The sequence below is a fragment of the Oncorhynchus keta genome, unplaced genomic scaffold, assembly GCF_023373465.1.
Source record: "Oncorhynchus keta strain PuntledgeMale-10-30-2019 unplaced genomic scaffold, Oket_V2 Un_contig_2616_pilon_pilon, whole genome shotgun sequence".
NCBI lineage: Eukaryota > Metazoa > Chordata > Actinopteri > Salmoniformes > Salmonidae > Oncorhynchus > Oncorhynchus keta.
In genome coordinates, this window is record NW_026284824.1 from 52,110 (window position 1) to 80,000 (window position 27,891).

Genomic DNA, 27,891 nt, shown 5'->3' on the forward strand with positions numbered 1-27,891 from the left:
TGCTACAAACAGAGAGAGAGAGAGGCTGACTGCTACAAACAGACAGAGAGAGAGGCTGACTGCTACAGACAGAGACAGAGAGAGAGATGCTGACTGCTACAGACAGAGAGAGGCTGACTGCTACAGACAGAGAGAGAGAGAGGCTGACTGCTACAGACAGAGACAGAGAGAGGCTGACTGCTACAGACAGAGAGAGAGAGAGAGGCTGACTGCTACAGACAGAGAGAGAGAGAGAGAGGCTGACTGCTACAAACAGAGAGAGAGAGAGAGAGGCTGAGAACACTGCTACAGACAGAGACAGAGAGAGGCTGAGAACACCTACAAACAGAGAGAGAGAGAGAGAGAGGCTGACTGCTACAGACAGAGACAGAGAGAGGCTGACTGCTACAAACAGAGAGAGAGAGAGGCTGACTGCTACAGACAGAGACAGAGAGAGGATGACTGCTACAGACAGAGACAGAGATAGATTCCCATATTGAGAACACCTACAGACAGAGACAGAGATAGATTCCCATATTGAGAACACCTACAGACAGAGACAGATAGATTCCCATATTGAGAACACCTACAGACAGAGACAGATAGAGATAGATTCCCATATTGAGAACACCTACAGACAGAGACAGATTCCCATATTGAGAACACCTACAGACAGAGACAGAGACAGAGACAGATTCCCATATTGAGAACACCTACAGACAGAGACAGACAGAGACAGATTCCCATATTGAGAACACCTACAGACAGAGACAGAGACAGATAGATTCCCATATTGAGAACACCTACAGACAGAGACAGATAGATTCCCATATTGAGAACACCTACAGACAGAGACAGATAGATTCCCATATTGAGAACACCTACAGACAGAGACAGAGACAGATTCCCATATTGAGAACACCTACAGACAGAGACAGATAGATTCCCATATTGAGAACACCTACAGACAGAGACAGAGACAGATTCCCATATTGAGAACACCTACAGACAGAGACAGAGACAGACAGATTCCCATATTGAGAACACCTACAGACAGAGACAGATAGATTCCCATATTGAGAACACCTACAGACAGAGACAGATAGATTCCCATATTGAGAACACCTACAGACAGAGACAGAGAGAGATAGATGCCCATATTGAGAACACCTACAGACAGAGACAGATAGATTCCCATATTGAGAACACCTACAGACAGAGACAGATTCCCATATTGAGAACACCTACAGACAGAGACAGAGAGAGATAGATTCCCATATTGAGAACACCTACAGACAGAGACAGAGATAGATTCCCATATTGAGAACACCTACAGACAGAGACAGAGACAGATTCCCATATTGAGAACACCTACAGACAGAGACAGAGACAGATTCCCATATTGAGAACACCTACAGACAGAGACAGAGACAGATAGATTCCCATATTGAGAACACCTACAGACAGAGACAGATAGATTCCCATATTGAGAACACCTACAGACAGAGACAGAGACAGATTCCCATATTGAGAACACCTACAGACAGAGACAGAGATAGATTCCCATATTGAGAACACCTATTGACTGGAAATGGGGAACCCCCTGCTAGGGACTCTGGTTGTATGGGAGACACTGTAGATGGTGCTGCTATACTCCAGTATATCTAGTTTGGTAATGCTACGTTGAGATGTTGAAAAGGGTGACTGCCTCACCAGGAAGGCTATGAGACTCCTCTGGAAACTCTCCCACTGGAAACAGCTGTTGATGTACTGGAACGTGGACTGCACTGCTCTGTAAAGGTTACGCACGCGGTACACGTTACGCGCCAACATCTGGAACGAATACAGAAACACACCTTAACAAGATGCTGAGAACAACACAAAATGGCTGCCTGTTTCACAATGTTTTAACTATGGAGATTCATTTAGCAAACCTTTTTAGAAAACTTGGGATTGTCTTCCATGAATTTCTTCTCCTTTGGTTTAAATGTTCTGATAGCTGCTCTGACCTAAAAACACAAGATGAAAACAGAAGTCAAATGGAGAGACATGGAGGAAGACACAGGTTGTTCCTGTTTAAATAGAGAGAGAGAGATGGAGGGAGACACAGGTTGTTCCTGTTTAAATAGAGAGAGATGGAGGAAGACACAGGTTGTTCCTGTTTAAATAGAGAGAGATGGAGGAAGACACAGGTTGTTCCTGTTTAAATAGAGAGATGGAGGAAGACACAGGTTGTTCCTGTTTAAATAGAGAGAGATGGAGGAAGACACAGGTTGTTCCTGTTTAAATAGAGAGAGATGGAGGGAGACACAGGTTGTTCCTGTTTAAATAGAGAGAGATGGAGGAAGACACAGGTTGTTCCTGTTTAAATAGAGAGAGATGGAGGAAGACACAGGTTGTTCCTGTTTAAATAGAGAGAGATGGAGGAAGACACAGGTTGTTCCTGTTTAAATAGAGAGAGATGGAGGAAGACACAGGTTGTTCCTGTTTAAATAGAGAGAGAGATGGAGGGAGACACAGGTTGTTCCTGTTTAAATAGAGAGAGATGGAGGAAGACACAGGTTGTTCCTGTTTAAATAGAGAGAGATGGAGGAAGACACAGGTTGTTCCTGTTTAAATAGAGAGAGATGGAGGAAGACACAGGTTGTTCCTGTTTAAATAGAGAGAGATGGAGGAAGACACAGGTTGTTCCTGTTTAAATGGAGAGAGAGATGGAGGAAGACACAGGTTGTTCCTGTTTAAATAGAGAGAGATGGAGGAAGACACAGGTTGTTCCTGTTTAAATAGAGAGAGAGAGATGGAGGGGAGACACAGGTTGTTCCTGTTTTAAATGGAGGAGACACAGTTTAAATAGAGAGAGGAGGAAGACACAGGTTGTTCCTGTTTAAATAGAGAGAGAGATGGAGGAAGACACAGGTTGTTCCTGTTTAAATAGAGAGAGATGGAGGAAGACACAGGTTGTTCCTGTTTAAATAGAGAGAGATGGAGGAAGACACAGGTTGTTCCTGTTTAAATAGAGAGAGAGATGGAGGAAGACACAGGTTGTTCCTGTTTAAATAGAGAGAGATGGAGGAAGACACAGGTTGTTCCTGTTTAAATAGAGAGAGATGGAGGAAGACACAGGTTGTTCCTGTTTAAATAGAGAGAGATGGAGGAAGACACAGGTTGTTCCTGTTTAAATAGAGAGAGAGATGGAGGAAGACACAGGTTGTTCCTGTTTAAATAGAGAGAGATGGAGGAAGACACAGGTTGTTCCTGTTTAAATAGAGAGAGATGGAGGAAGACACAGGTTGTTCCTGTTTAAAAGAGAGAGAGATGGATGGAGGAAGACACAGGTTGTTCCTGTTTAAATAGAGAGAGATGGAGGAAGACACAGGTTGTTCCTGTTTAAATAGAGAGAGAGAGAGATGGAGGAAGACACAGGTTGTTCCTGTTTAAATAGAGAGAGATGGAGGAAGACACAGGTTGTTCCTGTTTAAATAGAGAGAGATGGAGGAAGACACAGGTTGTTCCTGTTTAAATAGAGAGAGATGGAGGAAGACACAGGTTGTTCCTGTTTAAATAGAGAGAGATGGAGGAACACAGACACAGGTTGTTCCTGTTTAAAGAGAGAGAGATGGAGGAAGACACAGGTTGTTCCTGTTTAAATAGAGAGAGAGATGGAGGAAGACACAGGTTGTTCCTGTTTAAATAGAGAGAGATGGAGGAAGACACAGGTTGTTCCTGTTTAAATAGAGAGAGATGGAGGAAGACACAGGTTGTTCCTGTTTAAATAGAGAGAGATGGAGGAAGACACAGGTTGTTCCTGTTTAAATAGAGAGAGAGAGATGGAGGGAGACACAGGTTGTTCCTGTTTAAATAGAGAGAGATGGAGGGAGACACAGGTTGTTCCTGTTTAAATAGAGAGAGATGGAGGAAGACACAGGTTGTTCCTGTTTAAATAGAGAGAGATGGAGGAAGACACAGGTTGTTCCTGTTTAAATAGAGAGAGATGGAGGAAGACACAGGTTGTTCCTGTTTAAATAGAGAGAGATGGAGGAAGACACAGGTTGTTCCTGTTTAAATAGAGAGAGATGGAGGAAGACACAGGTTGTTCCTGTTTAAATGAGAGAGAGATGGAGGAAGACACAGGTTGTTCCTGTTTTAAATGGAGGAAGAGAGAGATGGAGGAAGACACAGGTTGTTCCTGTTTAAATAGAGAGAGATGGATGGGAAGACACAGGTTGTTCCTGTTTAAATAGAGAGAGATGGAGGAAGACACAGGTTGTTCCTGTTTAAATAGAGAGAGATGGAGGAAGACACAGGTTGTTCCTGTTTAAATAGAGAGAGATGGAGGAAGACACAGGTTGTTCCTGTTTAAATAGAGAGAGATGGAGGAAGACACAGGTTGTTCCTGTTTAAATAGAGAGAGATGGAGGAAGACACAGGTTGTTCCTGTTTAAATAGAGAGAGATGGAGGAGACACAGGTTGTTCCTGTTTAAATAGAGAGAGATGGAGGAAGACACAGGTTGTTCCTGTTTAAATAGAGAGATGGAGGAAGACACAGGTTGTTCCTGTTTAAATAGAGAGAGATGGAGGAAGACACAGGTTGTTCCTGTTTAAATAGAGAGAGATGGAGGAAGACACAGGTTGTTCCTGTTTAAATAGAGAGAGATGGAGGAAGACACAGTTTAAATGGAGGAAGACACAGGTTGTTCCTGTTTAAATAGAGAGAGATGGGAGAGAGAGATGGAGGAAGACACAGGTTGTTCCTGTTTAAATAGAGAGAGATGGAGGAAGACACAGGTTGTTCCTGTTTAAATAGAGAGAGATGGAGGAAGACACAGGTTGTTCCTGTTTAAATAGAGAGAGATGGAGGAAGACACAGGTTGTTCCTGTTTAAATAGAGAGAGATGGAGGAAGACACAGGTTGTTCCTGTTTAAATAGAGAGAGATGGAGGAAGACACAGGTTGTTCCTGTTTAAATAGAGAGAGAGAGATGGAGGAAGACACAGGTTGTTCCTGTTTAAATAGAGAGAGATGGAGGAAGACACAGGTTGTTCCTGTTTAAATAGAGAGAGATGGAGGAAGACACAGGTTGTTCCTGTTTAAATAGAGAGAGATGGAGGAAGACACAGGTTGTTCCTGTTTAAATAGAGAGAGATGGAGGAAGACACAGGTTGTTCCTGTTTAAATAGAGAGAGATGGAGGAAGACACAGGTTGTTCCTGTTTAAATAGAGAGAGATGGAGGAAGACACAGGTTGTTCCTGTTTAAATAGAGAGAGATGGAGGAAGACACAGGTTGTTCCTGTTTAAATAGAGAGAGATGGAGGAAGACACAGGTTGTTCCTGTTTAAATAGAGAGAGATGGAGGAAGACACAGGTTGTTCCTGTTTAAATAGAGAGAGAGATGGAGGAAGACACAGGTTGTTCCTGTTTAAATGGAGGAGAGGTTGTTGGAGGAAGACACAGGTTGTTCCTGTTTAAATAGAGAGAGATGGAGGAAGACACAGGTTGTTCCTGTTTAAATAGAGAGAGATGGAGGAAGACACAGGTTGTTCCTGTTTAAATAGAGAGAGAGATGGAGGAAGACACAGGTTGTTCCTGTTTAAATAGAGAGAGATGGAGGAAGACACAGGTTGTTCCTGTTTAAATAGAGAGAGAGATGGAGGAAGACACAGGTTGTTCCTGTTTAAATAGAGAGAGATGGAGGAAGACACAGGTTGTTCCTGTTTAAATAGAGAGAGATGGAGGAAGACACAGGTTGTTCCTGTTTAAATAGAGAGAGATGGAGGAAGACACAGGTTGTTCCTGTTTAAATGGAGAGAGATGGAGGAAGACACAGGTTGTTCCTGTTTAAATAGAGAGAGAGAGAGAGATGGAGGAAGACACAGGTTGTTCCTGTTTAAATAGAGAGAGATGGAGGAAGACACAGGTTGTTCCTGTTTAAATAGAGAGAGATGGAGGAAGACACAGGTTGTTCCTGTTTAAATAGAGAGAGATGGAGGAAGACACAGGTTGTTCCTGTTTAAATAGAGAGAGATGGAGGAAGACACAGGTTGTTCCTGTTTAAATGGAGAGAGATGGAGGAAGACACAGGTTGTTCCTGTTTAAATAGAGAGAGATGGAGGAAGACACAGGTTGTTCCTGTTTAAATAGAGAGAGATGGTTTAAATAGAGAGATGGAGGAAGACACAGGTTGTTCCTGTTTAAATAGAGAGAGATGGAGGAAGACACAGGTTGTTCCTGTTTAAATAGAGAGAGATGGAGGAAGACACAGGTTGTTCCTGTTTAAATAGAGAGAGATGGAGGAAGACACAGGTTGTTCCTGTTTAAATAGAGAGAGAGGTTGTTCCTGTTTAAATAGAGAGAGAGAGAGTTGTTCCTGTTTAAATGGATGGAGGAAGACACAGGTTGTTCCTGTTTAAATAGAGAGAGATGGAGGAAGACACAGGTTGTTCCTGTTTAAATAGAGAGAGATGGAGGAAGACACAGGTTGTTCCTGTTTAAATAGAGAGAGAGAGATGGAGGAAGACACAGGTTGTTCCTGTTTAAATAGAGAGAGAGAGATGGAGGAAGACACAGGTTGTTCCTGTTTAAATAGAGAGAGATGGAGGAAGACACAGGTTGTTCCTGTTTAAATAGAGAGAGATGGAGGAAGACACAGGTTGTTCCTGTTTAAATAGAGAGAGAGATGGAGGAAGACACAGGTTGTTCCTGTTTAAATAGAGAGAGATGGAGGGAGACACAGGTTGTTCCTGTTTAAATAGAGAGAGATGGAGGAAGACACAGGTTGTTCCTGTTTAAATAGAGAGACATGGAGGAAGACACAGGTTGTTCCTGTTTAAAGAGAGGAAGACACAGAGATGGAGGGAGACACAGGTTGTTCCTGTTTAAATAGAGAGAGAGAGATGGAGGGAGACACAGGTTGTTCCTGTTTAAATAGAGAGAGATGGAGGAAGACACAGGTTGTTCCTGTTTAAATAGAGAGAGATGGAGGGAGACACAGGTTGTTCCTGTTTAAATAGAGAGAGAGAGATGGAGGGAGACACAGGTTGTTCCTGTTTAAATAGAGAGAGAGAGATGGAGGAAGACACAGGTTGTTCCTGTTTAAATAGAGAGAGATGGAGGAAGACACAGGTTGTTCCTGTTTAAATAGAGAGAGATGGAGGAAGACACAGGTTGTTCCTGTTTAAATAGAGAGATGGAGGAAGACACAGGTTGTTCCTGTTTAAATGAGAGAGATGGAGTATCTGACAGGAGTCCATCAGGTTGTTCCTGTTTAAATAGAGTACAGTTCTGTTTAAATGAGAGATGGAGGAAGACACAGGTTGTTCCAGATGGACCCTACAGACAGTTCTGACAGGTTGTTCCTGTTTAAATGGAGAGAGATGGAGGAAGACAGGTTGTTCCTACAGTACAGATCTGGAGGAAGACACAGGGTCCAGATGACCCACAGGTTGTTCCTGTTAAATGAGAGAAGACACGGTCCATAGAGAGATGGAGTAAGACACAGGTTGTTCCTGTTTAAATGAGAGTACAGTATCTGGAGGAAGACACAGGTTGTTCCTGTTTAAACAGTATCTGAGAGGACCAGGTCCAGGTCCAGATGACCCTACAGGTTGTTCCTGATAGGACCGGTCCATAGGTCCAGATGATGGAGTACAGTATCTGACAGGTTGTTCCTGTTTAGATGACCCTACAGTACAGTATCTAGATGGAGGACACAGGTTGTCCATCGATCCAGATGACCCTACAGTTGTTCTGTTTTAGAAGACCAGGGTCCATCGGTCCAGATGACCCTACAGTACAGTATCTGAGAGAGGACCGGTCCATCCTGTTTAAATGACCCTACAGTACAGATGGACAGGACCAGGGTCCATCGTTTCTAGATGAACCTACAGTACAGTATCTGATAGAAGACACAGGTTGTTCCTGTTTAAATGAGAGATGGAGGAAGACACAGGTATCTGTTTAAATAGGATGGAGGGTCCATCGGTCTAGATGACCCTACAGACACAGGTTGTTCCTGACAGGACAGGTTGTTCCGGTCCATGGAGATGACCCACAGTACAGTTCCTGTTTTAGGACTGGTCCATCCAGATGACAGTACAGAATCTGACAGGTTGTTCCTGTTTAAATGACCCTACAGTACAGTATCTGATAGGACACAGGTTGTTCCTGTTTAAATGACCCTACAGTACAGATGGAGGAGGACCAGGTTGTTCCAGATGAAGATACAGTACAGTATCTGATAGGACACAGGTTGTTCTGTTTAGATGACCCTACAGTACAGTATCTGAGGAGGACCAGGGTCCATGGAGGAAGACACAGGTTGTTCCTGTTTTAAATTCCAGATGACCCACAGGTTGTTCCTGTTTAAATCTGGAGGAAGGACACAGGTTGTTCCATAGAGAGAGATGGAGGAAGACCAGATGTTCCTGTTTAAATACAGTATCTGATGGAGAAGACACAGGTTGTTCCATCGGTCTAGATGACCCTACAGTACAGTATCTGAAAGGAGGTCCAGATGACCCTACAGTACAGTATCCTGTTTAAACAGGAGGTCCATCGAGACCAGATGACCTGTTTAAATACAGTATCTGACAGGACCAGGTTGTTCCATCGGTCAGATGACCCTACAGTACAGTATTAAATAGGAGATGGAGGAAGACCAGATGACCCTACAGTACAGTATCTGACAGGACCGGTCCATATGATACAGTACAGTATCTGACAGGAGATGGAGGGCCCATTGGTCCATATGACCCTACAGTACAGTATCTGATAGGACCGGTCCATCGGTCCAGATGACCCTACAGTACAGTATCTGATAGGACCGGTCCAGATGACCCTACAGTACAGTATCTGATAGGACCGGTCCATCGGTCCAGATGACCCTACAGTACAGTATCTGACAGGACCGGTCCAGATGACCCTACAGTACAGTATCTGTTAGGACCGGTCCATCGGTCCAGATGACCCTACAGTACAGTATCTGACAGGACCGGTCCATCGGTTCTAGATGACCCTACAGTACAGTATCTGATAGGACCGGTCCATCGGTCCAGATGACCCTACAGTACAGTATCTGACAGGACCGGTCCATATGACCCTACAGTACAGTATCTGACAGGACCGGCCCATTGGTCCATATGACCCTACAGTACAGTATCTGATAGGACCGGTCCATCGGTCCAGATGACCCTACAGTACAGTATCTGATAGGACCGGTCCATCGGTCCAGATGACCCTACAGTACAGTATCTGATAGGACCGGTCCATCGGTCCAGATGACCCTACAGTACAGTATCTGACAGGACCGGTCCAGATGACCCTACAGTACAGTATCTGACAGGACCGGTCCATCGATCCAGATGACCCTACAGTACAGTATCTGACAGGACCGGTCCATATGACCCTACAGTACAGTATCTGACAGGACCGGCCCATTGGTCCAGATGACCCTACAGTACAGTATCTGATAGGACCGGTCCATCGGTCCATATGACCCTACAGTACAGTATCTGACAGGACCGGTCCATATGACCCTACAGTACAGTATCTGACAGGACCGGTCCAGATGACCCTACAGTACAGTATCTGACAGGACCGGTCCAGATGACCCTACAGTACAGTATCTGACAGGACCGGTCCAGATGACCCTACAGTACAGTATCTGACAGGACCGGTCCAGATGACCCTACAGTACAGTATCTGACAGGACCGGTCCAGATGACCCTACAGAACAGCCCCCTATACCCTATGGGCCCTGGCCAGCAGAATAGACTGGAGGGGCATCAGACAGTGTGATTGGACTCACTGGGTTGAAGACGAGCTCCAGCTCCAGGGAGATGCTTCCTTTAGACAGACACCCCAGATCCTCTTTCTTCAGGGGACAGCAGATCAGTTGACCATTGTGGATCTGGAGGGGACAGAGAGTGTAATGTAATGTACAGGTAATATACAGAGACCAACACTAAGCTGGAACAGTGGATTACTGGAAACAGAGGGTGAAGACATGACTGGACTGGACTGTAAGGCCCTCTTGACTTGAACTCCCAGAGACTGGACTGTAAGGCCCTCTTGACTTGAACTCCCAGAGACTGGACTGTAAGGCCCTCTTGACTTGAACTCCCAGAGACTGGACTGTAAGGCCCTCTTGACTTGAACTCCCAGAGACTGGACTGTAAGGCCCTCTTGACTTGAACTCCCAGATACTGGACTGTAAGGCCCTCTTGACTTGAACTCCCAGAGACTGGACTGTAAGGCCCTCTTGACTTGAACTCCCAGAGACTGGACTGTAAGGCCCTCTTGACTTGAACTCCCAGAGACTGGACTGTAAGGCCCTCTTGACTTGAACTCCCAGATACTGGACTGTAAGGCCCTCTTGACTTGAACTCCCAGAGACTGGACTGTAAGGCCCTCTTGACTTGAACTCCCAGAGACTGGACTGTAAGGCCCTCTTGACTTGAACTCCCAGAGACTGGACTGTAAGGCCCTCTTGACTTGGACTCCCAGATACTGGACTGTAAGGCCCTCTTGACTTGGACTCCCAGATACTGGACTGTAAGGCCCTCTTGACTTGAACTCCCAGAGACTGGACTGTAAGGCCCTCTTGACTTGAACTCCCAGAGACTGGACTGTAAGGCCCTCTTGACTTGGACTCCCAGAGACTGGACTGTAAGGCCCTCTTGACTTGGACTCCCAGAGACTGGACTGTAAGGCCCTCTTGACTTGGACTCCCAGAGACTGGACTGTAAGGCCCTCTTGACTTGGACTCCCAGATACTGGACTGTAAGGCCCTCTTGACTTGGACTCCAGAGACTGGACTGTAAGGCCCTCTTGACAGGACTCCCAGAGACTGGACTGTAAGGCCCTCTTGACTTGAACTCCCAGATACTGGACTGTAAGGCCCTCTTGACTTGGACTCCCAGATACTGGAGGAAGGCCACTCTTGTTACTCCCAGATACTGGAGGAGTGGTCACTATGTTACTCCCAGAGAGATGGACTATGTTAGGCCCTCACTGTTACCCAGATAGGAGATGGTCACTATGTTACTCACAGAGAGGAATGGTCAGAGCAGAGGAATGGTCACTATGTTACTCACAGAGAGCAGAGGAATGGCCACTATGTTACTCACAGAGAGTAGAGGAATGGTCACTATGTTACTCACAGAAAGCAGAGGAATGGTCACTATGTTACTCACAGAAAGCAGAGGAATGGTCACTATGTTACTCACAGAAAGCAGAGGAATGGTCACTATGTTACTCACAGAAAGCAGAGGAATGGCCACTATGTTACTCACAGAGAGTAGAGGAATGGCCACTATGTTACTCACAGAGAGTAGAGGAATGGCCACTATGTTACTCACAGAAAGCAGAGGAATGGTCACTATGTTACTCACAGAAAGCAGAGGAATGGCCACTATGTTACTCACAGAAAGCAGAGGAATGGCCACTATGTTACTCACAGAAAGCAGAGGAATGGCCACTATGTTACTCACAGAGAGTAGAGGAATGGCCACTTTGCCCAGGAAGTCAGGTGCTTTGTCTCCATCCTCATCAAAGATGGTCAGCTCCAGAATATCATGGATGTCTTTTACTGGGCTGGACAACACACACACATGGATATAAATACAGCAGAAACATTCACTCAAACATTAACCTGGGATTAGATGTGTGGTTTATATGGCAACTGACCATCGACTGGAATATTAACCTGGGATTAGATGAGGTGGTCACTATGTTACTCACAGGTTTATATGGCTCACTGACCATCGACTGGAATATTAACCTGGGATTAGATGGGTGGTTTATATGGACTGACCAGAGACTGGAATATTAACCTGGGATTAGATGGGTGGTTTATAGGAAATGACCATCAACTGGAATATTAACCTGGGATTAGATGTGTGGTTTATATGGCAACTGACCATCGACTGGAATATTAACCTGGGATTAGATGTGGGGTTTATACAGCAGAATGACCATCTGACTGGACCATTAGATGGGTGGAATACTAACCTCTATGGGAATATTAGATTAGATGGGTGGTTTATATGGCAGATTGACCATCGACTGGAATATTAACCTGGGATTAGATGGGTGGTTTATATGGCAACTGACCATCGACTGGAATATTAACCTGGGATTAGATGGGTGGTTTATATGGCAACTGACCATCGACTGGAATATTAACCTGGGATTAGATGGGTGGTTTATATGGCAACTGACCATCGACTGGAATATTAACCTGGGATTAGACAGGGAGGTTTATATGGCACTACTGAATATTAACCATCGACTGGAATATTAACCTGGGATTAGATGGGTGGTTTATATGGCAACTGACCATCGACTGGAATATTAACCTGGGATTAGATGGGTGGTTTATATGGCAACTGACCATCGACTGGAATATTAACCTGGGATTAGATGGGTGGTTTATATGGCAACTGACCATCGACTGGAATATTAACCTGGGATTAGATGGGTGGTTTATATGGCAACTGACCATCGACTGGAATATTAACCTGGGATTAGATGGGTGGTTTATATGGCAACTGACCATCGACTGGAATATTAACCTGGGATTAGATGGGTGGTTTATATGGCAACTGACCATCGACTGGAATATTAACCTGGGATTAGATGGGTGGTTTATATGGCAACTGACCATCGACTGGAATATTAACCTGGGATTAGATGGGTGGTTTATATGGCAACTGACCATCGACTGGAATATTAACCTGGGATTAGATGGGTGGTTTATATGGCAACTGACCATCGACTGGAATATTAACCTGGGATTAGATGGGTGGTTTATATGGCAACTGACCATCGACTGGAATATTAACCTGGGATTAGATGGGTGGTTTATATGGCAACTGACCATCGACTGGAATATTAACCTGGGATTAGATGGGTGGTTTATATGGCAACTGACCATCGACTGGAATATTAACCTGGGATTAGATGGGTGGTTTATATGGCAACTGACCATCGACTGGAATATTAACCTGGGATTAGATGGGTGGTTTATATGGCAACTGACCATCGACTGGAATATTAACCTGGGATTAGATGGGTGGTTTATATGGCAACTGACCATCGACTGGAATATTAACCTGGGATTAGATGGGTGGTTTATATGGCAACTGACCATCGACTGGAATATTAACCTGGGATTAGATGGGTGGTTTATATGGCAACTGACCATCGACTGGAATATTAACCTGGGATTAGATGGGTGGTTTATATGGCAACTGACCATCGACTGGAATATTAACCTGGGATTAGATGGGTGGTTTATATGGCAACTGACCATCGACTGGAATATTAACCTGGGATTAGATGGGTGGTTTATATGGCAACTGACCATCGACTGGAATATTAACCTGGGATTAGATGGGTGGTTTATATGGCAACTGACCATCGACTGGAATATTAACCTGGGATTAGATGGGTGGTTTATATGGCAACTGACCATCGACTGGAATATTAACCTGGGATTAGATGGGTGGTTTATATGGCAACTGACCATCGACTGGAATATTAACCTGGGATTAGATGGGTGGTTTATATGGCAACTGACCATCGACTGGAATATTAACCTGGGATTAGATGGGTGGTTTATATGGCAACTGACCATCGACTGGAATATTAACCTGGGATTAGATGGGTGGTTTATATGGCAACTGACCATCGACTGGAATATTAACCTGGGATTAGATGGGTGGTTTATATGGCAACTGACCATCGACTGGAATATTAACCTGGGATTAGATGGGTGGTTTATATGGCAACTGACCATCGACTGGAATATTAACCTGGGATTAGATGGGTGGTTTATATGGCAACTGACCATCGACTGGAATATTAACCTGGGATTAGATGGGTGGTTTATATGGCAACTGACCATCGACTGGAATATTAACCTGGGATTAGATGGGTGGTTTATATGGCAACTGACCATCGACTGGAATATTAACCTGGGATTAGATGGGTGGTTTATATGGCAACTGACCATCGACTGGAATATTAACCTGGGATTAGATGGGTGGTTTATATGGCAACTGACCATCGACTGGAATATTAACCTGGGATTAGATGGGTGGTTTATATGGCAACTGACCATCGACTGGAATATTAACCTGGGATTAGATGGGTGGTTTATATGGCAACTGACCATCGACTGGAATATTAACCTGGGATTAGATGGGTGGTTTATATGGCAACTGACCATCGACTGGAATATTAACCTGGGATTAGATGGGTGGTTTATATGGCAACTGACCATCGACTGGAATATTAACCTGGGATTAGATGGGTGGTTTATATGGCAACTGACCATCGACTGGAATATTAACCTGGGATTAGATGGGTGGTTTATATGGCAACTGACCATCGACTGGAATATTAACCTGGGATTAGATGGGTGGTTTATATGGCAACTGACCATCGACTGGAATATTAACCTGGGATTAGATGGGTGGTTTATATGGCAACTGACCATCGACTGGAATATTAACCTGGGATTAGATGGGTGGTTTATATGGCAACTGACCATCGACTGGAATATTAACCTGGGATTAGATGGGTGGTTTATATGGCAACTGACCATCGACTGGAATATTAACCTGGGATTAGATGGGTGGTTTATATGGCAACTGACCATCGACTGGAATATTAACCTGGGATTAGATGGGTGGTTTATATGGCAACTGACCATCGACTGGAATATTAACCTGGGATTAGATGGGTGGTTTATATGGCAACTGACCATCGACTGGAATATTAACCTGGGATTAGATGGGTGGTTTATATGGCAACTGACCATCGACTGGAATATTAACCTGGGATTAGATGGGTGGTTTATATGGCAACTGACCATCGACTGGAATATTAACCTGGGATTAGATGGTGGTTTATATGGCAACTGACCATCGACTGGAATATTAACCTGGGATTAGATGGGTGGTTTATATGGCAACTGACCATCGACTGGAATATTAACCTGGGATTAGATGGGTGGTTTATATGGCAACTGACCATCGACTGGAATATTAACCTGGGATTAGATGGGTGGTTTATATGGCAACTGACCATCGACTGGAATATTAACCTGGGATTAGATGGGTGGTTTATATGGCAACTGACCATCGACTGGAATATTAACCTGGGATTAGATGGGTGGTTTATATGGCAACTGACCATCGACTGGAATATTAACCTGGGATTAGATGGGTGGTTTATATGGCAACTGACCATCGACTGGAATATTAACCTGGGATTAGATGGGTGGTTTATATGGCAACTGACCATCGACTGGAATATTAACCTGGGATTAGATGGGTGGTTTATATGGCAACTGACCATCGACTGGAATATTAACCTGGGATTAGATGGGTGGTTTATATGGCAACTGACCATCGACTGGAATATTAACCTGGGATTAGATGGGTGGTTTATATGGCAACTGACCATCGACTGGAATATTAACCTGGGATTAGATGGGGGGTTTATATGGCAACTGACCATCGACTGGAATATTAACCTGGGATTAGATGGGTGGTTTATATGGCAACTGACCATCGACTGGAATATTAACCTGGGATTAGATGGGTGGTTTATATGGCAATTGACCATCGACTGGAATATTAACCTGGGATTAGATGGGTGGTTTATATGGCAACTGACCATCGACTGGAATATTAACCTGGGATTAGATGGGTGGTTTATATGGCAACTGACCATCGACTGGAATATTAACCTGGGATTAGATGGGTGGTTTATATGGCAACTGACCATCGACTGGAATATTAACCTGGGATTAGATGGGTGGTTTATATGGCAACTGACCATCGACTGGAATATTAACCTGGGATTAGATGGGTGGTTTATATGGCAACTGACCATCGACTGGAATATTAACCTGGGATTAGATGGGTGGTTTATATGGCAACTGACCATCGACTGGAATATTAACCTGGGATTAGATGGGTGGTTTATATGGCAACTGACCATCGACTGGAATATTAACCTGGGATTAGATGGGTGGTTTATATGGCAACTGACCATCGACTGGAATATTAACCTGGGATTAGATGGGTGGTTTATATGGCAACTGACCATCGACTGGAATATTAACCTGGGATTAGATGGGTGGTTTATATGGCAACTGACCATCGACTGGAATATTAACCTGGGATTAGATGGGTGGTTTATATGGCAACTGACCATCGACTGGAATATTAACCTGGGATTAGATGGGTGGTTTATATGGCAACTGACCATCGACTGGAATATTAACCTGGGATTAGATGGGTGGTTTATATGGCAACTGACCATCGACTGGAATATTAACCTGGGATTAGATGGGTGGTTTATATGGCAACTGACCATCGACTGGAATATTAACCTGGGATTAGATGGGTGGTTTATATGGCAACTGACCATCGACTGAGGGAATATTAACCTGGGATTAGATGGGTGGTTTATATGGCAACTGACCATCGACTGGAATATTAACCTGGGATTAGATGGGTGGTTTATATGGCAACTGACCATCGACTGGAATATTAACCTGGGATTAGATGGGTGGTTTATATGGCAACTGACCATCGACTGGAATATTAACCTGGGATTAGATGGGTGGTTTATATGGCAACTGACCATCGACTGGAATATTAACCTGGGATTAGATGGGTGGTTTATATGGCAACTGACCATCGACTGGAATATTAACCTGGGATTAGATGGGTGGTTTATATGGCAACTGACCATCGACTGGAATATTAACCTGGGATTAGATGGGTGGTTTATATGGCAACTGACCATCGACTGGAATATTAACCTGGGATTAGATGGGTGGTTTATATGGCAACTGACCATCGACTGGAATATTAACCTGGGATTAGATGGGTGGTTTATATGGCAACTGACCATCGACTGGAATATTAACCCTGGATTAGATGGGTGGTTTATATGGCAACTGACCATCGACTGGAATATTAACCTGGGATTAGATGGGTGGTTTATATGGCAACTGACCATCGACTGGAATATTAACCTGGGATTAGATGGGTGGTTTATATGGCAACTGACCATCGACTGGAATATTAACCTGGGATTAGATGGGTGGTTTATATGGCAACTGACCATCGACTGGAATATTAACCTGGGATTAGATGGGTGGTTTATATGGCAACTGACCATCGACTGGAATATTAACCTGGGATTAGATGGGTGGTTTATATGGCAACTGACCATCGACTGGAATATTAACCTGGGATTAGATGGGTGGTTTATATGGCAACTGACCATCGACTGGAATATTAACCTGGGATTAGATGGGTGGTTTATATGGCAACTGACCATCGACTGGAATATTAACCTGGGATTAGATGGGTGGTTTATATGGCAACTGACCATCGACTGGAATATTAACCTGGGATTAGATGGGTGGTTTATATGGCAACTGACCATCGACTGGAATATTAACCTGGGATTAGATGGGTGGTTTATATGGCAACTGACCATCGACTGGAATATTAACCTGGGATTAGATGGGTGGTTTATATGGCAACTGACCATCGACTGGAATATTAACCTGGGATTAGATGTGTGGTTTATATGGCAACTGACCATCGACTGGAATATTAACCTGGGATTAGATGGGTGGTTTATATGGCAACTGACCATCGACTGGAATATTAACCTGGGATTAGATGTGTGGTTTATATGGCAACTGACCATCGACTGGAATATTAACCTGGGATTAGATGGGTGGTTTATATGGCAACTGACCATCAACTGGAATATTAACCTGGGATTAGATGGGTGGTTTATATGGCAACTGACCATCGACTGGAATATTAACCTGGGATTAGATGTGTGGTTTATATGGCAACTGACCATCGACTGGAATATTAACCTGGGATTAGATGGGTGGTTTATATGGCAACTGACCATCAACTGAAATATTAACCTGGGATTAGATGTGTGGTTTATATGGCAACTGACCATGGACTGGTGTGAGAAATATGGTAATACAACAGAACATCTTTAAAATGCCAGATGTGTAACACCACGTTAAATCCCATGTTTAAAGGGAAACTTAGAGGCTAAAAAGCAGGTGACTGACAAGGTGAAAACTTTGTTCCAGTTGGGGTTGAGGGTTTTATAGATGGTGTGAGTCTGCAGCCTGTCGTTCCCCAACTCCAACACACAGAACGGATCACTCTTCCCTGCAACAGACACCCACCCAACCACACACACAGCCAGAGTTAGTGTCTATATACAGTAGCTTTTGTGGTAAAATATAGTGCAACACTAAAGGATATATCTAGTTCTACAGTGAAATGAAGAAGTTCAGAGTGCTTCATACCATTTAAATCAGCTGCCAACAGATCAGTAGCCTTGATAATCTTAACTTGAAGGAAACCAACATCCCGGAGGTTCCTGAAGGAACTTTTGAAACTCTGAGAGGGGAACAACATCAGAAATAGAGTCTGTTAACTAACAGGACCGAGCCTGTAAAACAACACATTACAGACAGGACTGACCCTGTAAAACAACACATTACAGACAGGACTGACCCTGTAAAACAACACATTACAGACAGGACTGACCCTGTAAAACAACACATTACAGACAGGACTGACCCTGTAAAACAACACATTACAGACAGGACTGACCCTGTAAAACAACACATTACAGACAGGACTGACCCTGTAAAACAACACATTACAGACAGGACTGACCCTGTAAAACAACACATTACAGACAGGACCGACCCTGTAAAACAACACATTACAGACAGGACTGACCCTGTAAAACAACACATTACAGACAGGACTGACCCTGTAAAACAACACATTACAGACAGGACTGACCCTGTAAAACAACACATTATAAAACAACACATTACAGACAGGACTGACCCTGTAAAACAACACATTACAGACAGGACTGACCCTGTAAAACAACACATTACAGACAGGACTGACCCTGTAAAACAACACATTACAGACAGGACTGACCCTGTAAAACAACACATTACAGACAGGACTGACCCTGTAAAACAACACATTACAGACAGGACTGACCCTGTAAAACAACACATTACAGACAGGACTGACCCTGTAAAACAACACATTACAGACAGGACTGACCCTGTAAAACAACACATTACAGACAGGACTGACCCTGTAAAACAACACATTACAGACAGGACTGACCCTGTAAAACAACACATTACAGACAGGACTGACCCTGTAAAACAACACATTACAGACAGGACTGACCCTGTAAAACAACACATTACAGACAGGACTGACCCTGTAAAACAACACATTACAGACAGGACTGACCCTGTAAAACAACACATTACAGACAGGACTGACCCTGTAAAACAACACATTACAGACAGGACTGACCCTGTAAAACAACACATTACAGACAGGACCGACCCTGTAAAACAACACATTACAGACAGGACCGACCCTGTAAAACAACACATTACAGACAGGACCGACCCTGTAAAACAACACATTACAGACAGGACTGACCCTGTAAAACAACACATTACAGACAGGACCGACCCTGTAAAACAACACATTACAGACAGGACCGACCCTGTAAAACAACACATTACAGACAGGACTGACCCTGTAAAACAACACATTACAGACAGGACTGACCCTGTAAAACAACACATTACAGACAGGACTGACCCTGTAAAACAACACATTACAGACAGGACTGACCCTGTAAAACAACACATTACAGACAGGACTGACCCTGTAAAACAACACATTACAGACAGGACTGACCCTGTAAAACAACACATTACAGACAGGACTGACCCTGTAAAACAACACATTACAGACAGGACTGACCCTGTAAAACAACACATTACAGACAGGACTGACCCTGTAAAACAACACATTACAGACAGGACTGACCCTGTAAAACAACACATTACAGACAGGACTGACCCTGTAAAATTACACATTACCAGACTGACCCTGTAAAACAACACATTATAGACAGGACTGAGCCTGTGGTTTATTACAGACAGGACTGACCCTGTAAAACAACACATTACAGACAGGACTGACCCTGTAAAACAACACATTACAGACCTGACTGACCCTGTAAAACAACACATTACAGACAGGACTGACCCTGTAAAACAACACATTACAGACAGGACTGACCCTGTAAAACAACACATTACAGACAGGACTGACCCTGTAAAACAACACATTACAGACAGGACTGACCCTGTAAAACAACACATTACAGACAGGACTGACCCTGTAAAACAACACATTACAGACAGGACTGACCCTGTAAAACAACACATTACAGACAGGACTGACCCTGTAAAACAACACATTACAGACAGGACTGACCCTGTAAAAAAACAACACAGGATGACAGACAGGACTGACCCTGTAAAAACAACACATTACAGACAGGACTGACCCTGTAAAACAACACATTACAGACAGGACTGACCCTGTAAAACAACACATTACAGACAGGACTGACCCTGTAAAACAACACATTACAGACAGGACTGACCCTGTAAAACAACACATTACAGACAGGACTGACCCTGTAAAACAACACATTACAGACAGGACTGACCCTGTAAAACAACACATTACAGACAGGACTGACCCTGTAAAACAACACATTACAGACAGGACTGACCCTGTAAAACAACACATTACAGACAGGACTGACCCTGTAAAACAACACATTACAGACAGGACTGACCCTGTAAAACAACACATTACAGACAGGACTGACCCTGTAAAACAACACATTACAGACAGGACTGACCCTGTAAAACAACACATTACAGACAGGACTGACCCTGTAAAACAACACATTACAGACAGGACTGACCCTGTAAAACAACACATTACAGACAGGACTGACCCTGTAAAACAACACATTACAGACAGGACTGACCCTGTAAAACAACACATTACAGACAGGACTGGACCCTGTAAAACACACATTACAGACAGGACTGACCCTGTAAAACAACACATTACAGACAGGACTGACCCTGTAAAACAACACATTACAGACAGGACTGACCCTGTAAAACAACACATTACAGAGACTGAGGTAAAACAACACATTACAGACAGGACTGACCCTGTAAACAACACATTACAGACAGGACTGAGCCTGTAAAACAACACATTACAGACAGGACTGAGCCTGTAAAACAACACTGACAGACAGGACTGGACACATTACAGACAGGACTGAGCCTGTAAAACAACACATTACAGACAGGACTGACCCTGTAAAACAACACATTACAGACAGGACTGACCCTGTAAAACAACACATTACAGACAGGACTGACCCTGTAAAACAACACATTACAGACAGGACTGACCCTGTAAAACAACACATTACAGACAGGACTGACCCTGTAAAACAACACATTACAGACAGGACTGACCCTGTAAAACAACACATTACAGACAGGACTGACCCCAACACATTACAGACAGACTGACATTACAGACAGGACTGACCCTGTAAAACAACACATTACAGACAGGACTGACCCTGTAAAACAACACATTACAGACAGGACTGACCCTGTAAAACAACACATTACAGACAGGACTGACCCTGTAAAACAACACATTACAGACAGGACTGACCCTGTAAAACAACACATTACAGACAGGACTGACCCTGTAAAACAACACATTACAGACAGGACTGATAAAACAACACATTACAGACAGGACTGACCCTGTAAAACAACACATTACAGACAGGACTGACCCTGTAAAACAACACATTACAGACAGGACTGACCCTGTAAAACAACACATTACAGACAGGACTGACCCTGTAAAACAACACATTACAGACAGGACTGACCCTGTAAAACAACACATTACAGACAGGACTGACCCTGTAAAACAACACATTACAGACAGGACTGACCCTGTAAAACAACACATTACAGACAGGACTGACCCTGTAAAACAACACATTACAGACAGGACTGACCCTGTAAAACAACACATTACACATTACAGACAGGACTGACCCTGTAAAACAACACATTACAGACAGGACTGACCCTGTAAAACAACACATTACAGACAGGACTGACCCTGGAAAACAACACATTACAGACAGGACTGACCCTTTAACACATTACAGACAGGATGACCCTGTAAAACAACACATTACAGACAGGACTGACCCTGTAAAACAACACATTACAGACAGGACTGACCCTGTAAAACAACACATTACAGACAGGACTGACCCATTTATAAACAATTGACATTACAGACAGGACTGACCCTGTAAAACAACACATTACAGACAGGACTGACCCTGTAAAACAACACATTACAGACAGGACTGACCCTGTAAAACAACACATTACAGACAGGACTGACCCTGTAAAACAACACATTACAGACAGGACTGACCCTGTAAAACAACACATTACAGACAGGACTGACCCTGTAAAACAACACATTACAGACAGGACTGACCCTGTAAAACAACACATTACAGACAGGATGACCCTGTAAAACAACACATTACAGACAGGACTGACCCTGACTGTAAAACAACACATTACAGACAGGACTGACCCTGTAAAACACATTATAACAACTGTAAAACAACACATTACAGACAGGGAGCCTGTAAAACAACACATTGACCCTGTAAAACAACACATTACAGACAGGAATGACCCTGTTAAATGTGTGGTTTACAGACAGGACTGACCCTGTAAAACAACACATTACAGACAGGACTGATGGGTGTAAAACAACACATTACAGACTGGATATTACCCTGTAAAACAACACATTACAGACAACTGACCCCTGTAAAACAACACATTACAGACAGATGACCCTGTAAAACAACACATTACAGACAGGACTGACCCTGTAAAACAACACATTACAGACAGGACTGACCCTGTAAAACAACCATTACAGACAGGATTGACCCTGAACACATGGACTGACCATGTAAAACAAACATTACAGACAGGACTGACCCTGTTGTAACACATTACAGACAGGACTGACCCTGTAAAACAACACATTGTTCCAGGTTGACCCTGTAAAACAACACATTACAGACAGGACTGACCCTGTAAAATGGGTGGTTTACAGACAGGACTGAGCCTGTAAAACAACACATTACACCTGGGACTAGACCCTGTAAAACAACACATTACAGACAGGACTGACCCTGTAAAACAACACATTACACCAGGACTCCCTGTAAACAACAACAGACAGGACTGACCCTGTAAAACAACACATTACAGACAGGACTGACCCTGTAAAACAACACATTACAGACAGGACTGGCCTGTAAAACAACACATTACAGACAGGACTGACCCTGTAAAACAACACATTACAGACAGGACTGGTTTAAAACAACTGACACACATTACAGACAGGACTTAACAACACATTACAGACAACTGACCCTGTAAAACAACACATTACATGACACATTACTGACCCTGTAAAACAACACATTACAGACAGGACTGACCCTGCTAAAACAACACATTACAGACAGGACTGACCCTGTAAAACAACACAGATGACAGGACTGACCCTGTAAAACAACCATTACAGACTGGACTGACCCTGTAAAACCACATTACATGTGTGGATGACCCTGTAAAACAACACATACAGACTGGAATGACCCTGTAAAACAACACATTACAGACAGGACTGACCCTGTAAAACAACACATTACAGACAGGACTGACCCTGTAAAACAACACATTACAGACAGGACTGACCCTGTAAAACAACACATTACAGACAGGACTGAGAAAACAACACATTACAGACAGGTGACCCTGTAATATGGACTGACCAGGACTGACCCTGTAAAACAACACATTACAGACAGGACTGACCCTGTAAAACAACACATTACAGACAGGACTGACCCTGTAAAACAACACATTACAGACACCCTGGACAGGACTGACCCTGTAAAACAACACATTACAGACAGGACTGACCCTGTAAAACAACACATTACAGACAGGACTGACCCTGTAAAACAACACATTACAGACAGGACTGACCCTGTAAAACAAAAATTACAACACTGATTAAAACAAGACATTAGGACTGACCCTGTAAAACAACCATTACAGACAGGACTGACCCTGTAAAACAACACATTACAGACAGGACTGACCCTGTAAAACAACACATTACAGACAGGATATGACCCTGTAAAACAACACATTACAGACAGGACTGACCCTGTAAAACAACACATTACAGACAGGACTGACCCTGTAAAACAACACATTACAGACAGGACTGACCCTGTAAAACAACACATTACAGACAGGACTGACCCTGTAAAACAACACATTACAGACAGGACTGACCCTGTAAAACAACACATTACAGACAGGACTGACCCTGTAAAACAACACATTACAGACAGGACTGACCCTGTAAAACAACACATTACAGACAGGACTGACCCTGTATGGGTGGTTTATAAACAACACATTACAGACAGGACTGACCCTGTAAAACAACACATTACAGACAGGACTGACCCTGTATTAAACAAAACACATTACAGACAGGACTGACCCTGTAAAACAACACATTACAGACAGGACTGACCCTGTAAAACAACACATTACAGACAGGACTGACCCTGTAAAACAACACATTACAGACAGGATGACCCTGTAAAACAACACATTACAGACAGGACTGACCCTGTAAAACAACACATTACAGACAGGACTGACCCTGTAAACAACACATTACAGACAGGACTACCCTGTAAAACAACACATTACAGACAGGACTGACCCTGTAAAACAACACATTACAGACAGGACTGACCCTGTAAAACAACACATTACAGACAGGACCGACCCTGTAAAACAACACATTACAGACAGGACTGACCCTGTAAATTACAGACAGGACCATGACCCTGTAAAACAACACATTACAGACAGGACTGACCCTGTAAAAAACACATTACAGACAGGACTGACCCTGTAAAACAACACATTACAGACAGGACTGACCCTGTAAAACAACACATTACAGACAGGACTGACCCTGTAAAACAACACATTACAGACAGGACTGACCCTGTAAAACAACACATTACAGACAGGACTGACCCTGTAAAACAACACATTACAGACAGGACTGACCCTGTAAAACAACACATTACAGACAGGACTGACCCTGTAAAACAACACATTACAGACAGGACTGACCCTGTAAAACAACACATTACAGACAGGACTGACCCTGTAAAACAACACATTACAGACAGGACTGACCCTGTAAAACAACACATTACAGACAGGACCGACCCTGTAAAACAACACATTACAGACAGGACTGACCCTGTAAAACAACACATTACAGACAGGACTGACCCTGTAAAACAACAGGACTGCGTCTATATAACCAGAGGAGGTATATTAATATTAATGACAGTACTGCTTATCCTCTATAACAGAGGAGGTATATTAATATTATATGACAACTGACCGTCTCTATAACAGAGGAGGTATATTAATATTATATGACAGTACTGACGTCTCTATAACAGAGGAGGTATATTAATATTATATGTAAACTGGATCTCTATAACAGAGGAGGTATATTAATATTATATGACAGTACTGACGTCTCTATAACAGAGGAGGTATATTAATATTATATGACAGTACTGCTCTATAACAGAGGAGGTATATTAATATTATATGACACACTGGACGTCTCTATAACAGAGGGTATATTAATATTATATGACAACTGACGTCTCTATAACAGAGGAGGTATATTAATATTATATGACAGTACACAGATCTATAACAGAGGAGGTATATTAATATTATATGACAGTACTGACGTCTCTATAACAGAGGAGGTATATTAATATTATATGACAGTACTGACGTCTCTATAACAGAGGAGGTATATTAATATTATATGACAGTACTGACGTCTCTATAACAGAGGAGGTATATTAATATTATATGACAGTACTGACGTCTCTATAACAGAGGAGGTATATTAATATTATATGACAGTACTGACGTCTCTATAACAGAGGAGGTATATTAATATTATATGACAGTACTGACATATTTCTCCAGAGTTTTCTCTCTCTCCTGAGGCTCCTCGAGGGGCGGGGCACACATGTCGGAGATGGAGACGCCACTGCACGTGCTCAGAGCGATCAGGAAGACCACACGACCTTTTCCCTCTTTCAGAACCCGCGTGAACAGCTGAGACTGGTTGGGTAGAACACTGGACAGGTCCACCTCACACCTGATACAAACAGAACAGAACACACAATGACAGGACACACAGAGACAGAACACACAGAGACACACAGAGACAGGACACACACAGACAGGACACACAGAGACAGAACACACAGAGACAGGACACACAGAGACAGAACACACAGAGACACACAGAGACAGACATACAGAGACAGGACACACAATGACAGGACACACAGAGACAGAACACACAGAGACAGGACACACAGAGACAGGACACACAGAGACAGGACACACAGAGACAGAACACACAGAGACAGGACACACAGAGACAGGACACACAGAGACAGGACACACAGAGACAGAACACACAGAGACAGGACACACAGAGACACACAGAGACAGGACACACAGAGACAGGACACACAGAGACACACAGAGACAGAACACACAGAGACAGAACACACAGAGACACACAGAGACAGAACACACAGAGACAGGACACACAGAGACAGGACACACAGAGACACACAGAGACAGGACACACAGAGACAGGACACACAGAGACAGAACACACAGAGACAGGACACACAGAGACACACAGAGACAGGACACACAGAGACAGGACACACAGAGACAGGACACACAGAGACAGAACACACAGAGACAGGACACACAGAGACAGGACACACAGAGACACACAGAGACAGAACACACAGAGACAGAACACACAGAGACACACAGAGACAGAACACACAGAGACAGGACACACAGAGACAGGACACACAGAGACACACACAGACAGGACACACAGAGACAGGACACACAGAGACAGGACACACAGAGACAGGACACACAGAGACAGGACACACAGAGACAGGACACACAGAGACAGGACACACAGAGACACACAGAGACAGGACACACAGAGACAGGACACACAGAGACAGGACACACAGAGACAGAACACACAGAGACAGGACACACAGAGACAGAACACACAGAGACACACAGAGACAGGACACACAGAGACAGAACACACAGAGACACACAGAGACAGGACACACAGAGACAGGACACACAGAGACAGGACACACAGAGACAGAACACACAGAGACACACAGAGACAGAACACACAGAGACAGGACACACAGAGACAGAACACACAGAGAGAACACACAGAGACACACAGAGACAGAACACACAGAGACAGGACACACAGAGACAGGACACACAGAGACAGGACACACAGAGACAGAACACACAGAGACAGAACACACAGAGACAGGACACACAGAGACAGGACACACAGAGACAGGACACACAGAGACAGGACACACAGAGACAGAACACACAGAGACAGGACACACAGAGACAGGACACACAGAGACAGGACACACAGAGACAGGACACACAGAGACAGGACACACAGAGACAGAACACACAGAGACAGGACACACAGAGACAGGACACACAGAGACAGGACACACAGAGACAGGACACACAGAGACAGGACACACAGAGACAGAACACACAGAGACAGGACACACAGAGACAGGACACACAGAGACAGGACAC

The 27,891-nt window shown here is 43.7% G+C and overlaps 1 pseudogene; it reads right to left on the reverse strand.

The window, feature by feature from the left end:
• The window catches only part of LOC127922535 (multiple C2 and transmembrane domain-containing protein 2-like), a 147,647-nt pseudogene that overhangs the window by 25,343 nt on the left and 94,413 nt on the right, over nt 1–27,891 (reverse strand).